This window comes from Podarcis pityusensis (genome assembly GCF_964106645.2).
Source record: "Podarcis pityusensis genome assembly, chromosome: 4".
Classification (NCBI taxonomy): domain Eukaryota; kingdom Metazoa; phylum Chordata; class Lepidosauria; order Squamata; family Lacertidae; genus Podarcis; species Podarcis pityusensis.
In genome coordinates this window covers 101,967,891-101,973,064 of record NC_138027.1, presented here as the reverse complement: position 1 = coordinate 101,973,064, position 5,174 = coordinate 101,967,891, and the positions used below count along the sequence as shown (strand labels likewise).

The window sequence follows — 5,174 nt, the reverse complement described above, 5'->3', positions numbered from 1 at the left end:
AGGGGTGTGTATGTAAAGATGGAATATGATGCAAATGTTAAAGTTTTTGCATAATGAGAGTTACTCCATTCAGTAGGAATGGAAAAAAGTAAATTGCTGTTAAAGTTTATTTTAAATGCTGATGGGCGTGTTTAAAGCTTTTAGATACCCATCTAGATTCCAGGAGGTGTCAGCAGAGCATCAAGAAAATGAAATAGCCAACTCCTGTAACCCTTGCAGCATTTAAATAGTCCAGAGATGGAAATGTCTATATTAACTGCCATATTCATGAAAAAGGCTGTCTGAAAGCATTACTCGCCCCTCTGATCTCATCACTGACATCTGTAATGAAGGGCTGAGGGTTTTCACTTGCACTTTGATCTAATGAATTAGTTGGAGGATATTGAAACATAACTTGTGGAGAAAATGGCCTCAGATCTCACTGCCAGCAGGAATAGAATAAGCTAAATAAGTCCACTTTGAAGATCACAGCAGTATTAAATACAGAATGGGAAAAGACCAGGGCAGACAATATTTCCCCTTTTTGGATTTTGACAAATGGGCTAATAAATGACACTCATAATGGTGTTGAAAGAATAAGAGACGTATTTTCCAAACAGTTTTAAAAGAGAGATTAGGAACCTGTGCAGCTGTTTATGTGGTAGCTCGACAGACACTTTCAACATGAACACACACTGCAGATGGGGAAGAGGAACTGTCTCCGCAGGCCAACTCTGGGCCATATGCAGTCAAGCATCTGTCTGCAGGCCTCTGCATGCATTGAAATGGCACACATGAAGCTTATTGGCCCTTCTGCATTGCCATACTAGGCAGCACCTGAGTCCCCTTTCAAGCATTGTGCTTTCATTTTCAGTTCTATCTTTCCAGCTGAAATCTGCTGCATCTCTTTTTCTATATAAGGCACTTACTAAAATTCTTGTCAGTTATGCACCTTTTCGGTAGCCTTCTCTCACACACAGGAAGCTGCCTCGTGCCGAGTCAGATTATTGGTTGCTCTTGTTCATTGTTGTCCAGCTGGACTGGCAGCTGCTCTCCAGGCAGGAGTCTCTGCCAAGAATCTGGGACCTTCCGCTTGCAAGGCAGATTGCCTGCCACTGAGCTACGGCCCTTCAGAGTGATACGTTAATACTGGTGAGAAATATGGGATACCTCTGATGTTATCTTAGGAACTTGTCAAAGCATCACCTTGTGATCTGGTTAGCAGGCTACTTTTTTAAAAAGCAAAAAAGTCTGAATTGGGGTCTGAACTTTATCTTGTGGTCAGTGCATTGCACACCCTAATATACATAGGTTAGACTTGTCAATATTTAGTAATTTGTTTCCTGCAGGTTTCCCATTCACACATGCGGTTTTGCATGTGGAGAGTCTGTACAGTTGACTGCATGAAAGTAAGGGCCAGTGCACATTGTGCTCATTCCCCTTCCAATCCCTGCAGGTGCACAATGAAAGTCTGTGTAGAGTTTTTGTTGGGACTGGAATTATACTCATCCTTTGTGATTGAGCCACTCCTAGGGAAGGGCGGATGGTTCAGTCTACTTCCAGTCTGTGTCATTTTCAAATGTGTATAAATCTGTTCCATCTGATTTTGGCTTTAATCTGTGCATTAAAAAAATCCATCTGGAGTGGTAGCAAATAAGTTGAAAGCTCTGTCAGTTTTCCTTCTTTTTCTCTTTCAGTTACTGCAAAAATGCAAGATACGGATTGTGAGGAAGAGTCTATATGCATACAGCGTTTATGCATTTGGCGGTGTGCAGAGATTTGGATAAACATGTGGAGGCAGTGGTAAGGTCAGCTGACATAAATCTGACTCCTTCTCCACTCTGCAAACATACACATTCATCACTGATAGAACTGTGTTCAAGACAACTCAATACTAGTACTTGCAGCTCTGCATAAGAAATGCCATCTTGGGAGATGTTTATATCAGCTTGGTAATTATCATGGACACCTATATTAAGAATCACCTTCAAGCAACCAGGCAGGAAAGTTTATTACTGCAGGGCCAGATGGGACAGTAGATTTAGCTGCCCTGTTTGGTAGACTGCCCTATGTAAACCAGTTAATGCAAAAAGCAGCTTATATTGTTCCTTGCTTCAGTAGGAAGTCATAAATTTTTGTTGTTTACATGTGCAGACCCCTTGTGAAGCTATATAGAAATATAGGGGTACAAAAAATATTCATGATTTTACCTGGGGACAGATTTTACTTGGGCACAGTTCCAGTAATGTGTCCCAAAATCAGTTCTAAAATCAGTGATTGCTAATCTGCAATAACAAGAACTTTTAATGAACAATAGTAAAACCATTTGCAATGAGTAGCAGCTTGTGAAATATCAAACTGGCAGTAAAAGCAGTATTAAACTTCAGCTGTTTGAATAGTAAATTCAGTTAAGTGAAGCCCAGCCTCATATAGAATTGCAAGGTAATCTGCCTGTTGTGCATCGATTTGCAGTAGCAATACAGAAAACATTAGCAATATGTCACTTTTGTATGTATGCACCCATAAGTCAATTCCACCCTATTTCTGCATTAATTTGCAATTTTTTTAGCTTGCATGAAAATTTGCATTTAAATAGATATATCTAAAATTATATTATATCAGAATATATATTTAATGTATTTTGATCAATTTTTGAGTCAAGAACCATATTAGAACATTCTGGAAGTTGACAGATAACTAAAGTTCTGATCCACATATGTCTGTGAGGTATAAATCAAGTCAGGTCAGATCAGAATCCATGAAGATCAATTTCCTAAAGCATCCCTTAAATATATTTTCAGCTCAAAACTGAGCACCCACTTTTTCAGGAAATGGAGGTCGTGGAAATAATTTGGGAAGTTTATGCATTCCTAATGGCAGAATACCTTACAATCTTTCTTTTTAAAAGAATAGTTTACTCATATTTCCCATATCAAAGGAAAGCAAGCGAAGACTCAGAATACACATTTACATTTTATTTCAGCAAACAGGAAATCAAAACAAGTAGACAGTAGAAAATCTGCAAATATACAATTGATAACACATAAAGAAATGAACACTAATGAAGCTATCAGAGAACCATAATAAAAGTAATCAATTTGCAAACACAAAGAGAACGAGGAAAAACAACTTAGCCCATAATATCACTCCATAAAGCTGCATGGTTTGGGAGAAGCCAATCATGTCATACTCTCTGAATGAAACTTATTTAATAAAACAAACAATTTCACATAAAACTTATTTCTTCAGTTGACAAGCAAGTTTTTCCATAAAGGCCACCAACCCAATTTGAGAATACCACTTCTCCATCAAATTAGATAAACTAATTTCCAATTTCAGTATATGGGCCACAATGAAACCAATAAACTCTTATAAAGTGTCCTTTGTCTCCATTATCATTTTTATTTTTTTAAAAAAATATATACACAGCTTGATAGTAAACAAAACAAAACAAAAAAATCCAAACCCTCAAAGGTAAAGAGATTTTCAAGTAAAGTAGATAGTGCTTTTATAGCCAACAGGAACACCCCCCTTGACCCCCTAGTCTAACCTGATGCTGTAACCAAGTACACAAGTGGACACAGCTGGGCAAGGTGAGGTCCCCCCAGGACACTCACTCAAGTCTTGGTAAGACGACCTAGATCAGCCCATTCATCCACAATCATGGTCAAATTATGGACTGATCTCTAATTGTATGCATACCCCCTGCCCATTTCCCATGCCTTAAATTGTTTGAATTTATCTGAACTATAGAACAACTGGTGATTTAATCTAGAGGTTAGAGGTGATAAAGTGGGCAACAATATTTTTATCCCTATATCCCAAACATTTGAACCAGTTAAGCAAAAAAGGCCTTTTCAATTTGTATAAATGCTTTTTAGCTCTAAAGGTGAATGGTAAAGCTCTAATTCAGTGATCCCAAGGAATATTCCATTGTTAGCAACGATCGACTAAACTTGTCTCCATGATTGATTTAGATTAGGGTTTTTTTAAAGATGTACTGCATCATGATATAATGCTGAATTTTGTATACCCATCTCCCCAGTGTTAGTACATTGTTGCTTACTGCAAATGTGGCTTTTTGCCCTTATGTATCAAGTCAATAAGTAGACATTCCAATTATTCTGTATTGCCATTCTGTATTGCCAGATAGATAGCAATAGGGATAGTTTGCAATAGGCACAGCAGCTTTGGTAATGTAATCATTTAATTGCTGCAGCACTCTCCAGCATCAGAGGAATATGCAGCTATTCATGCAATCTCTTTTAATTTCCTTTAGCAAATGTCTATAATTAAATTCTTATATACTCAGTAAGTTTTTAAGAATCATTACACTAAAACATTTAAAGGTCATGGTACACATTCTTAATTTTATTTATTGTAGTTGTTGAGCTAAGGTCAAGTTTAATGTCTCCTTTTGGGCTTTAATTTATCCAGGTCTGGGGTATGTATAATCTTCAGTCTTCAATATATAGTGTTCCTCACTCAGTCAATTTGTTGATTGCTTCATTTCCTTTTGTCCCACTCCTTCCAGGCAGTGTTACACACTTTAACTTTCTGTGTTTGAGCATGCCCCCCCCCCCCGTTTTCCCTGTGAAAACCCAGTCTTTAAAGCTGAATCAGAGCAAACGTCAATTCAGGGTTTCCACAGATTGAGCTCCGATTCACTCCGATTGAGCTTCAAAGAACGGATTTTCAAGAGGAAAGCTCTGGGCCAAAAAAAGAAAAACAAGCAAAAAGCACATGGACAGGAAGCTTTAAATTGCGGACCATGCCTGAAAAGACTGGGGGAAAGACAAGTGTAGATAATACAACCATAAAACTGTAAAGTTGAATGGGTCCCTGAGGGTCATATGATTCCAACCCCCTACAGTGCAGGAATCACTGAAGAATCCATGACAGACAACCATCTGACCTCACTGAAAAACATCCAATGAAGGAGAGCCCACCACCTTCCAAGGGAGTTAAGCCCCGAGTTTATCAAAATGAGAGCAATATTATCCACACACAAAAAAACAGTGAGTAGTTCCATAGGACTGGAGAACTTTTATTGTGCCATCCATTCTTAGTTCTCTAATGAGTGGTTCTGTCACAGAGAAAAAATAAGTGGCAACAATGGATAACCTTGCTTAGTGCCCCTGGAAATGTCAAACAACAGTGAGACCTGTCCATTGGCCCACACAAAACCCTACAGT

General features: G+C 38.3%; 1 long non-coding RNA gene across 1 annotated transcript; it reads left to right on the top strand.

Moving 5' to 3' along the window:
* Positions 1–977: 977 nt before the first annotated feature.
* LOC308476458 lies at positions 978–4,972 on the top strand. Its single transcript, XR_013985914.1, has 3 exons — positions 978–1,131; positions 1,677–1,782; positions 4,853–4,972. It is a non-coding gene; the product is annotated as an uncharacterized lncRNA (long non-coding RNA).
* The last annotated feature ends 202 nt before the right edge of the window (positions 4,973–5,174 follow it).